This window comes from Lycorma delicatula, chromosome 4 (assembly GCF_047948215.1).
Source record: "Lycorma delicatula isolate Av1 chromosome 4, ASM4794821v1, whole genome shotgun sequence".
Taxonomy (NCBI): Eukaryota; Metazoa; Arthropoda; class Insecta; order Hemiptera; family Fulgoridae; genus Lycorma; species Lycorma delicatula.
In genome coordinates this window covers 70,228,197-70,248,795 of record NC_134458.1, presented here as the reverse complement: position 1 = coordinate 70,248,795, position 20,599 = coordinate 70,228,197, and the positions used below count along the sequence as shown (strand labels likewise).

At 25.2% G+C, this 20,599-nt stretch overlaps 1 long non-coding RNA gene across 1 annotated transcript; it reads left to right on the top strand.

Annotated features, from left to right (window-relative positions):
- Positions 1 to 1,294: 1,294 nt before the first annotated feature.
- LOC142323531 (uncharacterized) lies at positions 1,295 to 16,636 on the top strand. Its single transcript, XR_012756111.1, has 3 exons — positions 1,295 to 2,306; positions 12,332 to 12,435; positions 13,716 to 16,636. It is a non-coding gene; the product is annotated as an uncharacterized LOC142323531 (long non-coding RNA).
- Positions 16,637 to 20,599: the final 3,963 nt, after the last annotated feature.

The window sequence follows — 20,599 nt, the reverse complement described above, 5'->3', positions numbered from 1 at the left end:
AACCTAGTAGAGTCAGACCTGCACCCTCGAAACCAATTAAAGAGAAGAAGAGATCAACCATAACGAACAAAGGTAGATGCTGAGAAGAGATTATCTATACATCACAGTAATTTACTGCCTTAACTAGGACCTCCTTATAGGCTTATACATTTTTTTGCTTATATAAGTTTATATTAATTTATATTATTCTTTTTTAGTTCATTCTTTCTCACTTAATGTTAATAACTATTCTTGACTGTATTTTTGTTTCAAAACAGGAGCAATAATGTAACTCCAGAAATTGGATTTCTGTTAGAAATGTCGCACTTAGTAGATTTTAAATATGGTGTGATTTCTTTGTGTATTATTGTCATTGAAAAATTTTCATGTTAACTCTTTAGTAACCTATTCAAGAAATAACATCCTCAATGCTCTTGCCAACTGTAGTGTCTCACATGTGTCTGCTGCTAGGAAATTTCACTGTATGTGAGTTGCATAGCTGCACGAGTTTATGCTTTTACGTTATTTGTCCTCTGTTTATTAAATATCAATATTACATCATTTTGACTTAGTCTCATACAGAAAATGTCAAGGTTTTATTTTGCCACAAATTTTAAAAAAATTAGGGCATTAAAGTAAATCATATTTATCCATAATCCCACCTCATAATTTTTAAAATATAAAAAATTGTATTGCTTTTATTTCTTAAATGTTTTACATTTATCTAGACCAACTCATAGAATTTTAATATATATGATTTTGAAATTTCAATGTATAAAACCCTACACATCTGTTTTTTTTCAACAGAATTTCCAAATAGCTCAGATTAATCTTAAAAAAAAGAAAATTAATGAAGGTGTTGAATAATTACTCTGGAGCTCTCATTATATGAAGTATTTCATACTTGCAATACCCAGGTAACCCAAACCTGGGGCAGTAGCCCCAGGTTTGGGTTACCTGGGCTTACATAGTTTAAAGCAGTAAAAGGACTAATTAATAAAACAGAAAATTGCTACAATAGATCTGTTTTAGTGTACAAAAATAACTGGATGTACACCATACATGTTTATTATATTCATTTTAAACAACTTGAAAAACTGTTTTATATTCTACCTTGCCCACTTATACAAAATAATAAATTTGTAAATTGTAGAAGCTATCTCAGTACATGATTTAAAATTACCAATTTACTGAACAGGAATACGTATGATGTAAAATAAGCTCGTGTGTACCTTGTGCGCAGTAAGAAGTTACGCATCTTTGGCGTGAATAAAAAAAGAATTTTTTTACACATTCAAACAAATTTGAACCGAGTCAAACGATCGATAGACGACATTAAATACCATGAACAAAAGTTTGAATAAATAACACTTTAAATTAAATTAAATTTATTTTATATGGTTTTTATACAGTTTAAAAAGCATTGAAGTATTCGTTGTCATATAAAACAAAGTTCATCGAATATATTTCGATTAGTTTAGTTCTATTAATTCTTCGGATGTCAATTGAATAGGCACGAGGGTTATCATCGGTTTATGATGTGAAAAATACGATACAGTTTTATTTTACAATACTGTATTTTATCAAAAATTTTGTTTTTGGTAAATTTAAAGTTATTTATGCAAAATCAAGAATTTATCTGATGTGTGCTACTTCTGTCATTAAAAAATATAATTTTACTCGAAAATAATAATTCTTACATAAATATAACCTCAAATCTTGATACACAATTTTCACAAAAAAATAAATAAATATACGCTGCAATATAAATAAAGTTTTATGAATATGAACAACAACTTCACAGGTAAAAATATCTTTCTTCAGAAATCCGTGTATATAAATATATATTTATTATACTCAACATCTGTTACGTTTGCAACACGTGCTAATCATTTAAGTGCATTGAACGACTGACTGAATTAGAAACTACACGCATGTACTTGCAATTGATCCACTTGGACCTGCGCAAATCTTCATGGTGTGTTACATCGACGCGCGAAACTTCCTTAACTTGCCGAAAATACACTCCGATCAGTTTCTCCTAACACCAAAAGAAGTATAACTTCAAAAATAGGTGTGACGTACACAAAAATCACAGAAAGGTGCATTTGCAGCATGGATGTCATGTTGTTCAGTACTATAGCATTTGTTTTATTTCTAGGTACAAAAATCACTTATTAGGACTACAACCTTGTTAAGAAAAAATGAAAACTTGAAAATGCTTCCGTAGTGCTGCTGTTTAAAGCAATGGATTGTTCTGAAACTAGAGTGATTTAATTTTTTACTGGTCATTTCAGAAGACCTGAGGTTCATTTAATCAAAATTAAGTAAGTTGATTTTTTACTGTTTCTCGGAATAACATAAACTTGTGAAATAATCTAATACTTTTGTCTTCTAATGTAAAAAAATATATTTAAAAAAACAGCCTAAAAAAAATCATAAAATTTGTTACTTTTTTATGTTAATGGATAAAATATTACTCGCCAAAAATACTATAATAGCTAAAGATATTTATTGTTTATGTAACTATACAAATTACAAAAATACAACCATCGATAATAGATTTTCCTTCCAAACTTTCTATAAATGTTCCATTTCATTTCATGCATCTATTATATTCATTATAAAATATAGACAAATTTTAAGTAAATATGTTTTTGTTTATCTTTATTTTATTTTTTGTTTTTATTCAATAATAATTAGGTAAAAATGAAAGAAAAGAAAATTCCAGTTTATGGTTAGATGAAATGAACCAGTCATCCACTTGTAATAATTATATTTCTTGGCTTATCCTGGTTCATCTAGTGTCATGAAGGATATTTAAAGGTGATGGAAAAATGTAAAAACTCAGCCATACATTTGTATGTGTATATATACACAAGTTATAAGATTGTGGTAGTTACTTCCTTTCAAATACAAAGATAACCAGAATAAATAGATAAATTAAAATTTGAAATATTGGTTCTAAAGGCAATAAATTGCTTTCCTTATTGCCTGATGGTTCTGCATAACTTAGGCCATTTCAGGAAATTGAATCATAGAAATCAGAGAGTGAATTAATTATAGAATCCCATTGACTAAAGCAACAATTAATAGATCAATCTCCATGGATTGGTATATTAAACAAAATAGACTGGTCAAGTTAAACAACACTTTGTGCAACTTTACTGCATTCTTTTAGTATTTATTAGCAGCTAATTAATGATCATTAGCCATCAACAACTATTATAAATTGCAGAAATTTATATCCATATTAACTAACAATTATTTCCTCTTACGATTATATGAGTTGAATTTAGTGCTGTTTAAACCAGGTAAGCAGGGTTTAACTGTATACTACATAGAAGTAACTTCTTTTTTTTTTTAATCTACATTTTCTATAAAAGAAGAAAAAGAGTATTTTATTTGTTTATTGTTTTTTTTTTCAAGTTAAGTTGTTAACCATTGATATTTTGATAGGTTAGCTTAAGTCTAATAACCTTAAAATAATTAATAACTGATATAGATGTAAGACTATTTACTGTAAAAGTAATATTTTCTTAATTAATTAAATAAAGTAGAATAAAATTAAAAATACTTTCTTTACAAAGAATTTATTGTTTACTTCATATATATTCATATAATATACTATTATAATATTACAAGTAAATTTTATTCGTTTTTATATCATTCTCATGAACAATTTAAATTAATTCACATAAATGAATATTATTTAGAGTCTGCAGCAGACAATGGTAATAGAATTATTAATTAATCATTAACAATTGGTGTAATGAGATATTATACAATTAGTAGGTGGTAAAACTCAAATATATTACACAAAAAATATTTTTCACGTAAGTTATAGATTATTACTTAACTTATATAAATAGCTTATGATAAATGTAACATTTCAGAAACTATACGAATCTAACTCTTGACTAAATTATTTATTGCTATTCTTTATAATAAGTAATTAATAATTAATTGGTGAGTAAATTTTGCTGAATATAATTATTTCCTAATATAAATTAAATTAATAATTTAATATACTATTGATATAATGAAATCATTCATTTTAGGCTCATTACATTTAATTAATTAATAATTGCTTCATGTTTTATCTCGCTCATCATTTTTTTACAAGCAGTGCATTTACACTGCATTAGTGCATTGTATATATATAGTGTTGAATGAGTGTTCACCAGCTGAGTTTTCTTTATAAATTTTAAGTTGTTATTGTCTGAAAAATATCCCAAAACTCGTCATTTTTCAATTCTAATAGTGTAGAACCCCATTGAAGTGTAGTTTGATACTGACCCCTTCTGGGAATAAGCAGGGATTTCAGAGATATCAGAATTTTTAAAAATAAATTAAGTTTTTGAATATTTGTTTATGTTAAAAACATTTTTTAAAAATCAACATTAATGATTACAATTACCTAACCTAATGGTAGTAATAGAGTTTATTATTTACAAAAAAAAATTGTCAAATATTACTTGGAAAAACTTTCAAATATGTAAGTAAAAACCATGTTAATAATATAAAAACTGCATGAAAATTTTAAATAATTACCAGCAAATAACCTTTAATAAATCTAATAAAATTTCATTACTTGTAAAAAACTCAGAAGTAAATGCAAGCAATTTTTTTTTGCATTTATATTACAATTACGCTATAAATTCTAAAGGAAATTTAACAGTCTTTATCAAGAAACATCCAGAATCTGGTGAATTTCTTCAGCTACACTATCTATTGTATTTTATAAGAGAATTTTACTTTAATTGTTTAAAGTTTAGTCAGAACTCTTGAGAAAGATTAAAACCAGGTTTGTTCTGAAACAATAAAACATTTAAAGCTGTACTGATAATTAATGATATACCTAGGGACCTAGATAATAGATAATAAATTCTCAATGAAATTAGCCCAGTGATGTGCAGCCAGGTTCCTTGGACAAAAATAGACTTGCAGGCTGCCCTTTTATTTTTTAGACTCAAATCTTACAAAAGTGTCATGAGTCACTAAAAGCTGTTAATTCAATCATTTTTGCAGGATTCTACAACTTTCTTTGTTAGAAATAGAATTATGTACAATATTTTTTCTTATTTTCTTTTATTTTCTCAATCATGGAAATTTTCCTATATTGGATAAATAAAAACCACTTGAAATTAAGTTTTTTTCAATTTTATTTTTACTGCAATTTTAATTAATAGAAAATTTATATGGTTTTATTTACTAGTGCAGTTAGCTCCATTATTCACAACTTATACAACATTTTTATAATACAAATTTGCTATAAAGACACAATTGTGAATTTCCAGTAAAGTTCGGTCTGTACAAATGGGGTTCTACTACATCAGGTTAATGTTTCATTTGTTATTTTATTTTAATAATGCATTTTTAGAAAATCTTTTATTGTTAATATTTAATTTAAAAATAACTACTGCAATTAAGCAACATCAATCTAGTAATCATATTATTCCATGAGCCAAAAATAGATAAATAATATTTTAATTAACTTATTTATGAATAACTTATAAAATTTGTACTATAAATTAATGTATTTTGTATATATTATTTAAATAGTTAATGTAACTTATTGCAGCTTAGAATAATAATTAGCAGTATACACATATTACATAAGTAAATTTTTTAGAATACCTTTGAATCCAATTGATTGCATCAAAAGGAATTTTCTATAAATAAAAAGCATTAATGTTTTAATTTAATTATTATAAAACATTATTTCAACATTGGTATATAACATCATAATTATTATTACACAAATTCTGAAATAATTGAAAAATTTGTGATCAAAAGCTCTTATAATTTATTATGTGATTAGAATGCATTATAATTATCGTACATCATTGTGTTTTTGTTTGCGTGTGCATCATTGTATATATAAAATATGTAATTATATATACACACACAAAGGTTATTATTAGTAAATCTGTAATAAGAGTGTTGCAAGTGACAGTTAACATAATGTGTGTGATGATGGTAATCCATATGTGCTATGATGAAAGCTCTATTCCAAGGAAGATATTTTTCCTGGAAATCAGTAACGGGCCACAAGTGTGATCCTCTTAACACGACTGTCACATTAGTAAATAATGCTGATGGCAGAAGTGTTAAGATGATAAAAGAGTGTTGCGATTCTTATTTCATCACAGTGCATTTTTTATTGGTATTGTACAATCAGGAAAACTCCAGGAAGGTATGACACATTTGATATTCAATTCATACAGCAAAACTTTTCTTGTTCCAGTCATATTTTGGTTAATTAAATCAATTTTTAACATGCGTTATAAAAAGCTAATTAATTAATTATAAGTGATGAATATCAGTCAGAAAGAAAAATTTTGTTTAAGTCCATGTTCAGTTATATAATATTGTGATTTGAAATATAAATTCCCACGTTACAGTCCATGACAATTACCAGTAAAAATTATTTAAAACTACCAACTTTTAAAAACAGCAAACTGAACCAAGTACTCACTTCAAGTCATTAAAAATGACCATAAAGGCAAGTAAAAGCATGACGACCTGAGTTTAAATACTATATATTCAATCATTTTGTTCTTTGTTGAATTTGTTGTTCTTCAAAAATTGATAGTTGAAATATCTATTACATTGTACATTAAATAGCAATAAAATTTATTAATCTTTTAACTATTGAACACTGATATTACTAAATTTTCAACAATTAATTTTAGTTATTTATCAACGCAATAAGACAAAATAGAGCTCAGTGCATAAATGTTCTTAAATAATTATATATAGAGCTTAGTAAATAAATGTTCTTCAATTTTGAAAAAATTTTAAAATCATTTTATAAAAGAAATAAATTTAAATACTAAGACTTGTATTATTGAAACGTAATGGCTATAGTCACTAAATAAGACTTTGATTTGAGAAAAATAAACATTTAATCATAAACATATTTTAAAATTTGTAATTATAAATATATTATTTTTTAATACTCTTAATCTCTTGAACACTTTTATATTAATATTTAACAAATATAGCATAAATCATTTATTAATAAAAGATGGAAATTAATAAAGATAAATGAGCTAGTACATATGAACATGACATTCAGTTTATGAACTTTTTTCAGTTAAAAATTCATTTGTTGGTGTCAAACAGTTATAAAAAAATTCATTGAGTTCAATGTGATTTTTTTAAGATCAATTTTATTTAATTTTCTGTCGGAATTAAAGTTTTGCTGTAATATATTCAGTTCCGTTATTCCCATCTATGATTTAAACATAAATTATTTCCTTTTTTTAAAAATAAATTCATAATAGATAAACATAAAGATTCCTTTAATTCTTTAACAATTATTTAAAATTGTTTGGTTTACTACTCGATCATTTGTTTAGAAATTAATTTATAAGCCAGTATAAATTTACAAATAGCATTTTTTATTTTATGGGTTCTAATTTAGAATTATTAACTGAACTGTGAAAAATTTCTCCGACACGTGCATCTTGAATTTAAAAAAGTTAAAATAACAGTGTGTCATACATAAGTTTGTTAAATTATTAACATTTACGAAGTTAAAATTAATTTTTTTATCTTGTTAGTCTATTACCCAGAATGAAGGAAAGTTAACACCCTCTATTAGCTTTCTATTAAAAGATGTAAAGAAATCTGAGCATAACAATAAACCAGTTGTCTTTCAACCTGATAGTTTCTGTGAAATTGAAACATCTCAAAAATTAGCATTCAAGAAAATAGTTTGAAATATGAATAAAATGACAAAGGCTAAATTTGTGTCGGTGATTGGTTCCATAGATCACTTTAAGATGTATAATGCTTAGCACAGTTTCCCCTGGTATGAGTTACAAACTGTTGGTATTTAGTGACTGATGACCTTTATCTAATGGATATAGGTATTCATCTTAAAAATGTTTCTTTACAAAAATAATAATGATGAATTTTTAACTTCTATTTCTCTAGGCTGATTATTCTAAAAAAATTTAATTTTCAGTTTTTAGTTCGTATACTCAATAATTTTCATTAAAAGTCTGTTTTAAATAAAATATTTTAATTTCCTACAGTAATTAAAGCTTTCCAGTATATTTTCATCCTGCATTGATGATAATTAAATTTTCAAGATTTTGCTTGTGTTAGTAATTTTTTATAAGATTTCTTGATTGTCACAGGGAACATACCCAGAGTTCCTTCTCAGATCCATATCTGTTACATTATTGAATTAATTGCTGTTACATATATCAATAAGTTTTAAGTTTTTACATCTTCTCTGTTCCAAATTGTTCAGACTTTTATCTCTGAATTCTGGACAGAAAGCAGCCAGCTCTAGGGGAGGGGGTAAAAAAGGAAAATTTTTTCATAAGAACAATTGTGTATGTAATACAATAACATAAAAATTGTGTCAAAATATTAACAAATGTTATAATCTATTCAGTCCTATAATGTTGCTTAAAAGCACATTTTCATAATAGTACTGCTGTTATGTTTTCTTGTTCTATTGTCTAAAATGTATCTTGTTTTATAACTCTTTTGTTCATTACACTCAGATTGAGAGGTAGCCCAAAATAATTCAGCGAATGTGACAAATGTTTATGAAATTGAGACCAAAAGTCAAAATCTAGGACTTCCTTAAGAAGTGGGACAGCTAGATAGATACATGATCTAAAATATTTATTATTGTATGAATTAATTCAATGATTTATCTTAAAAAATTTCTGAAAAAGTTAAAAAAGAAATAACTTTGGTTCCTGATATGACTGACTGAATTATATGTAATTGAAATCTGGGTATTTAGTATAACTTTGTGTTAAGAGTTTGTAGGCTAATGTATTTCTTGTTTGCATTATGAGAGCACCTTTAACTTCTTACATCCTTTGATTGCCTAGCCAGAATGTATTGTTAATATGAACCCAACAACAGAGGTTGTTGAGTTGGTGGTAGGTGGCTGGAAAGTAGTAATGTAGAATCAGTAAAACTAGTCTGGCAGGCCTCAAATTGTCAGCCTCTTGCATGAGAAGATACTAACTCTTAACACCACATTAACTTCTATATAGTTGCTTATTTATTCTGTTTAATGACTTTTTTAATCAAATCATCATTGTGATAAATAAATTAATGCTTAATTTATTATACTACCATCCAAAATTTATTTTTCCTTATTGAATGTTAATATAACACACTGTATTCTATATATTTTATCCATTTTACGTTAGGGGTACTTTAGTGTAATCAGTTATTTTACTAATAAAAATAATGTAGCTGAAATTAGTTACCTTGAGAATTATCTCAATATTTCATTGTAATTACTATATACTCTAAGTAGAATTAACTTTTCCCTCAATTTTGTTTTTTTTATTGTAATAATTTTATTAATTTTTGTTTTAAGTTTGCGCTATTTGTTATTTTTTATTATTCACAACAACAAATATTTATTTATACAGGGAATAACGGAAACTTAATTTACTGAAACACAAAACACCGTGCAATTACTACTTCTGTTTATTCATACTAATTAATTGTGAGCTTTTCATGCAGTGGTTCTTAAATATTGTTATTTCATTCATAACACATGATGCCATTTCCAAAGCCATCATTTTTTTTTTTTTTTGCTGTTATCATTCCATATAAAAACAGTGAAAAGACATTATATTTAATTTTAATGAAATTTAAGTAAACATGACATAAAATATGTATTTATGTGGTTCGGGATTTTTTAAAAATGAATTGAGTTTCTGAGATTATATTTTCTTATGTATTCATTTTTCTATTATATAAAATAGTAATTTGAAAAGACCACTTCATGTTTCACTTGTCAATCAAATCCATTTATTATTTTGTTCACCAAATTATTACAGCTATCTCTTAACATTCATGATAGATAATGATAAAAAGTACTGAATGGCTACATTTTTATTTTAACTGAATGAAGTAAAAATTAAAAACAAAATTTGAACTTATTAAAATGCTTTTAGATTTTGAATTTTCAAATTAAATATAAAAAGTACGTAAATAGAAAACATAAAGTAAAGTAAGTAGATATAAAAGCAGTAAATTAACAGAATTATTTCATTAAAAAAAATGTAAAATACATTCAGAAAAATAATCGTACTGCTTTATACTATTACTAATGTTTACAATTCTTTGTGGCAATTCATAAATCAATTTTAATTATTTGGGTCCTGAGCAAGGTAATCTATCCTGTTATAGGCTGATATTTCCTCTACCTGTTCCTCATTATCTACAATAGCAAAATCCAAAAAGTAATCGGATACAAAATATCCATAAAATGGCTACAATGAAACCATTAAACATTTAATGAATCATTTCCTGTAGATAACTGAATCTAAGCAGTGCTGGGTTGCCTTCTGGTAGGTATTTACATGTTGTTGACTTTTAATATCTAATACCTGCAGAAAACACTGAAGAATTGAAAAAAAATTATTTATTCTGTTATGTTTGATATTCAATGTCTTTTCGCTGTTTAAAATATAAGTGCAAAGCATTAAATAAATGTTGATCCATATTATTATTGTTGCAATATTAAATGCATTTCTGTCATAATGCAATCAATTGCAGTTTAAAAATGACAGATTAAAAGATGCATGACATTTTAGTGCAGGTGCTGCTAAAATACAGTGTACTTATTTACATTGTGTTTTCATTGTTTTAATCCATTATGTATGTATGTATATATATATATATATGTATATATATATATATGTATATATATATATATATATATATATGTATATATATATATATATATATACACACGCAAATGAATGACATATGTATTAAATTTTATGAACATATAATACAAATGAATGACTGTTGATGCAGATGAATACGGACAGTTTTAGTTATTAATATATGTATATTTATTTATGCATATGTGTAGAATTATACACAAAACAATTATAAAATAATATATCATTAATGTAATTATGCAATAAAGTACAACAGTTCTATTAATAAGTTATAGGCAAATAGCATAATTAAATAATTAGTCTTACTCTGTGTCAAAGGAATATAGAAGTCTTTTATTAAACTACTGATGGCACCATAGTGTTATATTTTTTATTCTATTTTTCATTTCAGTTTATCTTTGAGCGTTAGACTGTGGATACTATTCATCTCTAGCTGAATTCTGCTTATTTTACTATTAAATGTAGATTGTCTACCATATTCGTTCCTAAATTGTTCATCTTATAATGAAACATTTCACAACTTCGAACACTAACAGTAATGTTGTACCATGCAGTTAAATTTTTAATTTATGTAGTTTGTGTATAATAGTTTAACTTTATCATACTATGTATGGTAAGTGATATATCATTTCTGAGGAAATGATATCTAATATTTATGCAATGTTTATTGTAAGTGTTTAGCCCCGAGTGTTTTACAATATTTAAGTCATTTATCCATTTTTAAAGAAGGTTTTTAAAAATTCATATCTGGATTATAGAATAATATAATAGAAAAGATGTTACAGATAGATAATGCACACAACTAGAGAAGAGTTGGAAAATTTATTTTAAAGATGAGTCAATAGGCACTAGACTAGAATGAATAGAGGGAAGATTTAATTTAGTTTTAATTAACTAAAATACATGTTATCTTTAAGTTTATTAATATTATTAGGTTAAGAAACACAGCTACTTTGCTGAACAACAATCTAATCTTATTGTTGGTAGGTAGTATTATGAATTATTTTATTTTATTACTGGAACATAAATTATTCTGTGTATTTAGGTATAATATTTAGATCGCATAATAAATATGTAATGTATTTCTCTCTAAAATTTTATTATTTTTTTTTTAATTTAACATATTAATTATGTAATAATAATTAGTACATATTATTACTACATAGTATTGACTGTACATTATTTTTAATATTAAAATTGAAATTTTTAAATGCTACAAATGTAGCTTCATACAAAGATTATAAATAAATAATGTTTTTGAAAATTGACAAAAAACAAAGAAGGTAATATAAGAAAGTTGATTATCTTTTAAACATTTTCTTATATTTATTGAATAGAAATGTCATGTATGATGACATTTGTCTGCACACTCAGTTGGAGTAAAGTTCACACCCATTAAGTTGATATGAAACAAACAATAGATTAAAAGTGGTTTTATGTAATTGCATTTGGATTATTTTATCTGTGTTTTATATGTTTTGATTATTCTGTAAGAGATATCTTACTAGAAACTTGTTTTCCCATATTCCTAGTAGTTATGTGTGCCAATTATTCATTTAGTTGTTAAGGAGAGTCAGTTAAATCTATTAATAAATTTTTATATAAGTGACACCGTTATCTAACTTATTAATAATAATTAATTTTAATGTTATTCTTTTTTTCAGAATTCAATAAAATAAACTGATACATCTTTTTTTAAATATATGGTACAATCAGCAGTTCACCTCTACTTAAAAGTTAGTGATTTATAAGCACACTTTTAAGTTTGGTAAATATTTTTTTTTTACTTTTAATTTTACATGTAGTAAATGTATGAATAATTAAAACTTAAAAAGTTATAAATATAGTATTATTTACTCTAGTTATTAAAAATTAATTGAATGTAAAAAAAAATTGACTCAAACATATGTTTGAGTCAGTTTGAGTGTTCTTTTAACACATTTAATATTGTAATCATTAACATATATTCAAGTGAAATAGTATTTATCAAAAATAACCATCCATAAAAAGCATTTATAATAGTAAAACTATTACAATAATTATTAGCAACAGTTTAATCTGCAATAGACTAATTATATATACATACTTATTATAAATAATTATTCTTTTTATAATCACATAAAACAAAAGAAATATTGATTGTATAAATTTAAATCCATTTATTGCCTATAACTTTTATGATATGAACAGTTGCTGTAAGAAAAAAGTGTAAAGTAATTATAGCTGAAATAATTTTTTGACATACTAAGTGATTTGTTCGTTAGGAGTGATTTTTTTTGATTTTTAAAAAAAAATTTTACAAAAAAAATAAATTAAAGAATAATGTACTTTTTTTACTTAGTCTTTATGTGATAATAACAAACACTGCAATTTATTTTTTTCTCTGAATCTGCAGGTAAATGTGATGACTGAAGTTTTTTTAAATGTGAGAAATTGAATGTAAAATTTTGTTGCAATAAATTCTGATTACGCGATTGCACATTTGTTATTTACAAAATTGTGAATAAACATTGTCTATAGCTAATTTCTTTTTTTTTTTCATTTATTAATAGCACTGATATTGTCTAATGTAAATAATCACTTGTTCAAATGATTGATGATCCAGTGTAGATTGTCAATATTTTTTGCTTTAAATTAGGTTAAAGAAATGCATCACAAATTTAAAAAAAAGCTGAATCTAGTTTTTTGCAATCCATAAAATAATCTTAAGTTTTACTGCATTATTTATATTTGAGTGATAAAAATAAAATAAAAAAGTAAATTATTAAACATGCAGTTGTTAAAATAAATATTTGGATAAAGTATTTGTTATACATTTATACCAATTAAAACAAAGTGTGGGTGATCAGCAACTGTAAGTGTATATACAAGCCAGGAAAACTAATTCAAATCTAAAAAATTCAAATTCTTTTTAATAGTTACTGTACTGTAATGATTTTAAAAAAATATGATGATACCAATGAAATGTAAGCACTCAATTTATAAATCAAAATTTATCTGTAATATTGTTTATTTTTTTATTATTAATTTTCTTAATTTTTTTAATAGATGGGCATTATTATAAGCTGAAAAGTTATTTACATTTTCCCAAATCTAATTTCATAGCGACAAGCAGTAAATGATATATAAAATTTGTAGAGGCAGAGATAGTGACAATGATTATGATAATATGACAGTAATGATACATGATGAAATGCAGTAATACATGTAGATATATATATACGTATATTCTTACAACAATTTCATGCAGCTACTGTATGGCAGCCACACCACAAAAATAAAAACAGTATGTTTTTGCTAATAACAACAAACAATTAATAAAAAATAAAACATTAAAACTAGCAATAAAAATGAATTACAAAAATATTTATCATAACACAGTAGCACAACAGTTATAACAATAACATAAATATTAAATTAGCAAATATTAAATCAAAGTGATATGCATCTAGTTTGTGTTATATATTTTCTATGTTTACGAATTATTAATAAACTATGGTAATTAACAAAGCTAGTTAAACATGAAAATTATTACCAAACATTACTCTGATATCCATCTGGAATTAATTTTTTCAGTGGTTTTTGCGATATACATCACATTACTTCAAATTTTGTAAATTTTACAATACAGACAATATTTAACATCTATAATGCAGAAGTGAGACATGTAAGGAAAAATGCTTCCAAAAATTTCCAATGATAGTTTACTGCCATGAATGTCAGACATCTTCATGAATGTTATTTGTTTAACAGGATCAGTTGGTGGTTTTTGTAATAAAATACGACTGGTTGATATTGTTTTTAATTGATATTCAAGTTTTATTTTAAATAAAAATATCTGTTCATAAAAGTTTATCCTATGAACCACGCAAAGGAGAGAATCGGTAATATTTTTTATCTTTAAACAAAAGTAACTGTTAAGAAAAAGCAGCTGTAAAAATTATGATATCCTTTATAACTGAAATGTCACAGCAAACAAAGAGTTAACTTTAAATCTTATGATTTTAATTTCCATTTTCAACTTTTTTATTTTAGATAATTATTTTAATTTCAATTATAATTATTTTAGATAATTTTAAATTATTTACTTTGTGATTATTGATTTATAAAAGAAATTCTTACTATATTTTTTTTTAAAAGATGGATTCATATCAATTTTGGAAATTTTACTACCGTTTTCAGTGACTAAATATACTGAAATTCATTATTAAGAATAGACTAATTTTAAAAAGTTTACTGAGATACAATTTTATGTAACTAATTACCCAAAATATTTAAAAATTTAGTTTATAGAAACAACTACTACTCACCGAACTTAAATGATTGATTTTAGTTTTTATTTTTATCAGCATTTTGAAGGAAAAATATATATTTAATCAGAATATGAGGTTTTTGAAAAATGAGAAAAGAGGAGAGCTTTAATAAGAATGATGAAGATTATTTTGCATTTTTGAACAGTCTAAGAAAAGAAAAAATCGTTTCTAGCAGTGAAACATCAAAAGCTTGTGCTTATACCTCAGCAGTCAAATTTGATTTTTCCATGTTTTTATTATATAAATTAAAATTAGTGGACACTTATCCATCACCCTACTGTGGCCACATGAACAAAAAAAAATTTGTCAATAATTCTTATATAATATTAAAAAAAATACACAAAAAATATCAGCATGTCTAAAATGCAAATTAATTTTTCTGGTCTGAATCTATACCTGATCCAGAAGAAAATAGTTAGCCTTCAAGAGGAAAATAAAAACAATTTCAATCTGTCTATGAAAAAAATTGATACCAATAATTGTTTAAAAAAAAGTAAAATACTCTATTTATAACGCTTTTATTAAAACTAAGCAGATTTATATATCTCAATAATGGAATATAGCACCATATGGTAAAGATGCATTTTGGAATAATACTTCATTATTGACCATATGTTTTGTAAAAGAATTTTGCTAAGTTCATAAATTTGTTTTACTTTTGGTGGTAATTTCCTAATTACACTTTCGTCAGATAATTGAAACCTTCTATTAATGCTTTTTAGTAATTTTTCAATCAATCTTGGTACTTTTATTAAGAATTTAGAGATAGTTATAATTTTCCCAATAACCTGGGAGTAAGTCTTTTTATAAGTATATTACTCCTCTACATTGGTTATTAGTTTTATTACTAACCAATGTAGAGCTGATACATTATGATAATGTAGAACTGATACTTTTACTACTAGCCAATCATTGTAATTAAATTATAGTCTGCACACTCTTCACTGAGTCTCAGTTGAGTTATCATTGGTAAATGTTGAGACTTTAGTGTTTTTGTTTTAAATTTCCTACATTTCATGCCAGTTCAGTAAGTCGGCCATTATTATTGATTGTCAAAAGTATAATTACCATACATTTACAATTACATGTTAATATGTGGATACAATGAATTTTCATGGATTTAAAATAAAAAAATTTCCAACAATAATAAATTTAGAAAATCTTGTTTGTATTTACTTATTCATTAAAAATTTACACAGCATTATATTTTTTATTTTTACTGTGAGTGCATATTTTTTTATTTTTAATATAAATATAAAATTATAAAATGTTGTAAAGTACAGTAGAAATGATTGTAATATATATATATATTATATTTAAATTGTATATATATTAAATTGTTAAGCAAAGGACTTTTTTCACTATATGTAGCAATTAATACAGCATGAAAATAATAAAACAATGCTTAAAAATCTATGTAATATATACTTGTGCACTGTTTTCAAAATATAATATTGTCTGTATAAATTTAAGCTGCATGTACAAAAAGAGCTCTACTTGAAATCTTAATCCATTCTTGTGGAATGTTCATAAATTATATTATTCATAAGTTGAAATGTGTATTTAGTAAATGCTCACTTTTATGTTTACTGAGAATGTCACAGATAAAAAAAACTTGTTTAAGAATTATTTAATAAAATTTAATAATGAGTAGATTATAATGTTTAATTAATTAAACAGGACATACAAATATAAATAGGAATTATCTCATATAGCACATTAATACAATCTATTGAAAAAACATTGATTAATATGGTAAAATAATTTAACAACCAGAAGAAAGAAATGAAAGAACCAAATTATAAACATGTTTACGCTTCAGCATAACACTCCTGAATAAAAAACAAAAATTTATTAAAGGCAGAGTCAGTGAAAGTAAAAAAATAAAATTTATAATTAGATTGATTTTTTTTAAATTTTGACAGTACTTTTCATGTCATATGACAAGTTTATTTTAAAACTTGTTTATTAAAAATAATTTTTTTTTTTGCATAAGACTGATACAAATGCAGGAATTATTCATGCAGAAGTTCTTCAATAGGATAAAACAAAGGCGTAGACTGTAGCCACAACCTATTCTATTTGAAAGTGATAATTGCTGATGCTCGTATTAAAAAACATGAATAAAAAACCATGTTTGCACTTTTGATCCCTGTAAGTCATTACTTAATAAATCAGGAACTTCCTGTAATTTGTTTTACAATAACAAATATTTGCAATGCTTCTTTATTACTAAAAAGTGCTCTACAATTAATGAGTTGGTTTTTTACCTATGTTTCAATGGGGTAAAATTGAACAAACAATATAAATGTATTGAAGATATATATGTAAGAAAAGTATATTTGTAGACATGCACTTACATATGCATGCATACATGTAGGTGCACTCCATTATTCCTCAGTTTTTATCTCATTTGTGTATGAGTATTTGTACGTGCTCTCTTGTTTAATAATTTGTTTTTAAAAGACCTTGCGTATAGGATAAAACACCTGGTACTTTTTAATCATAGTATTTAGTGATCAGAATAATGCTTGATAATAAACTAAGATGATGAAGGAAATCTACTACTACTACTACTACTACTACTACTACCCCACAACAAACAGTTAAATTAATTATAATAATAGATATGTATTACCTGATCTTTAATCAACATTCCCTAGTAATTAATAATAAAATTTTATTTGTATATGTGCAGTTATATTAATTGGTATAATTGTTATTGCATAGTTAATAGTAATTAATTAATAATAAACATTTTATTGTTAAAACTAACTATATTAAGTACCCAAACATTCATGCTCTCAAATTTAAATTCAGCACTTAAAAATTGTTATGTGTAAACAGTGTCTGTAAGTTTTATAATGAATTATCTGATTACAGAATGATATTTTTTTAATGAACTATAATGATCAAAACAACTTTTAAAGAATTCTATTAACATATAATGCAAAATGTTGAAATTTGCAGTAAACTTTTAAATTTCCTCCCCTAGAAAAATATAAAATTCCTTTGCATCAGTTTCTTGAAACACATTATCTATTTATGGAATAAGTAATTTAATTATGAGATATGAGGCAAAGAATCCTTCAATATATGAACAAGGGGAAGTTGAGTTTTAAGTAAATAATACTTCTTCACTGCTAAATGTGACAGCTAACAAATATTGTTTTGCACAAAAAAAGTTAGAATTGCTAACATCACCTTGTGAATGACTTCAGTGAATGACTGAAACTACACAAGACAGCAACAGGAAGACAGTTAGTATTGTGGGTTATTGTTCTACAGCTCATCAATTAAATAATTTGTTCACAGATCTCTCGACCTGTATATTTTTTGTATATTTTTAATTACTGGAACTTTTTTATAGATCGTGTAACTAATATATTCCAAAGAAAGAAGTGTTACAGGGTAATATCTATTCATTTTTGGGGCCACGGGTTTAGACTTTCCAGATTAATTCAGCAATGTAAAAATTTGTTATAAAGAGTTAAAAATACTGTGGCCATTACAAATTAGTGCCATATTTCTTTAGAAGATGAAATTTGGCTCTGTAGCCTAAAACTAGCACAGGATAGCATATTCATGGATGTACTTCAGTAATAGCATTTCCAATAAAGAATAAAAGATAAATTACCCAATCATGTATTAGCCCACATCAGTTATACAGATGTGCTGATTATCTCAGGGTGGCCCAAAAATGTATATTTTATTTTTAGATATCCAAAAGCCTTTTCTAATAAATACTCATTACAGTAAGTTTTCTGATCAGTTGAGCAATTAAGTTGAAAATGTTTTTAGCAAATTATTTTCACCCTGAATGGACATCTGGTATTAATTGTGTAAAATTTATCATTAATATGAAACACTTTAGCTTAGAAAATGTTTAACTATACTAATCACATGCAGTGTCTGCAGGGGGGGAGAAGATTTATTTTGCACTATCCAGAGGATTACGCAACATAAAAGAAGTCAGTGTAAACACTAAAATGGCTGTGTTTAAGTCTATGTATGTTATACTTATATATGCTGGCAAAACACGGATGCTGAATGAGAGTAGTAGAAATCTACTGCAGGCACAAGAAATGAGGTTTCTGAGAAGAATGTTAGAAAAGACTAGACAGGTTCATATAAGAAACCAAAATGTACAAGCAGCTTTGGGCAGCAAACCCCTAATACAAGTAGTGGAAGAGATTTAACTGAGATGGTTTGGACATACAATATGCGTGGGAGATGACAGATCACCAAAGAAAGCTTGGGAATGCAGAGTCGAGGGGAATAGAGGAAGGGGAAGGCCAGCAGGAAGATGGGGAGATGGAATTAGGAGGTTAGCGGAGGAGAGGGGAGTTGACTGGCATGTAGTTGGAAGAAAAGTCCAAGATTACAGAACAGGAGCAGCTCTAGTAACCCGACATCGTTACAGGTACAAAGAGGGACAACTAAGTAAGTACGCCAATCATATCCAAATTAAAGTTGAATTAAGTTTCATCTTTGAAACTTATACAAATTCTTTAATTAGGTAAATTGTTAATAAACACGTGTTATTTTTATTAAAAATTAAATATGAACAGTTTAGCTGAATTTTAGTTTTCATTTCAAAAAAGCGCTGAAGTTAAATAATTATTAATTTGTATTTAAATATTTGAAGAACTTATTTGTTAACAAAAATCACTAACAATTTGTTATTTTCTTTTAAGAATATTTGTACTCAGTTTTCAGTATTTTCAGTATGTACTGATTTAAACCTTATATAAATACTTTAAAAACCAATAATTAATTATTATAATTTCAAATTCACAGTAAAAATTTAGCAGAAGTAAGTAACTTTATATTCAGCATTTTATTAATATAAAAATATTGTATAATAGAGACATTATACAAATTTTCTATTGATAAAAAAATAATGTTTTAATCGTTTTAAAACTGTATAAATATGATAAACATAATTTGCAAAACTGTTACTTATAAATAAACGGGGAGATCATTGTTCAATGAGGTAATAAAAATTTACTTATAACAGACCAAAAACATTTGTACGAGTATATATATAATAAAAGTTGTATGTAAACCACATTTATTTATAGTCACCGATACATAACTTATTCTAAAAATAACTACTTTTTTCTTTATTTAAATAACAGTCATAATGTAATAATTAATGAATTTAGTTTAACAATAGATTAACTTCTCCCTGTTATCTCATCTTTAACGTGTAATGAAATAAGTACATCAATGAAAAAGATAGGATATTCGAGTAGTATCATTAATATCTGTATATAAATTATTATTACTCAAAATGAGTAATCTGCATAAAAATTACTTGGCAAATTTATTTTATAATATGCTGAATTTAAACTAAAGTTTCATTTTGAGTTGTAAAATTTGTCATAAAACTTGTAATTAAAATAGTTCTACTCTGCAAAATAATTGGGTTTATTGAGTTTTCAAAATTGCCATTAAATTAATAACTAGTATAATTTTTATTGATTTCTTTGACATTTTAGTAACTAAGATTATGAATTGATTAGTACAGAAATGGAACTTTTAAGAATCTACATGGATAATAAAGACCAAATAAGAAAAAAGAGAAAGGAGTTAGTTTAGATGGAAGATTTGTTG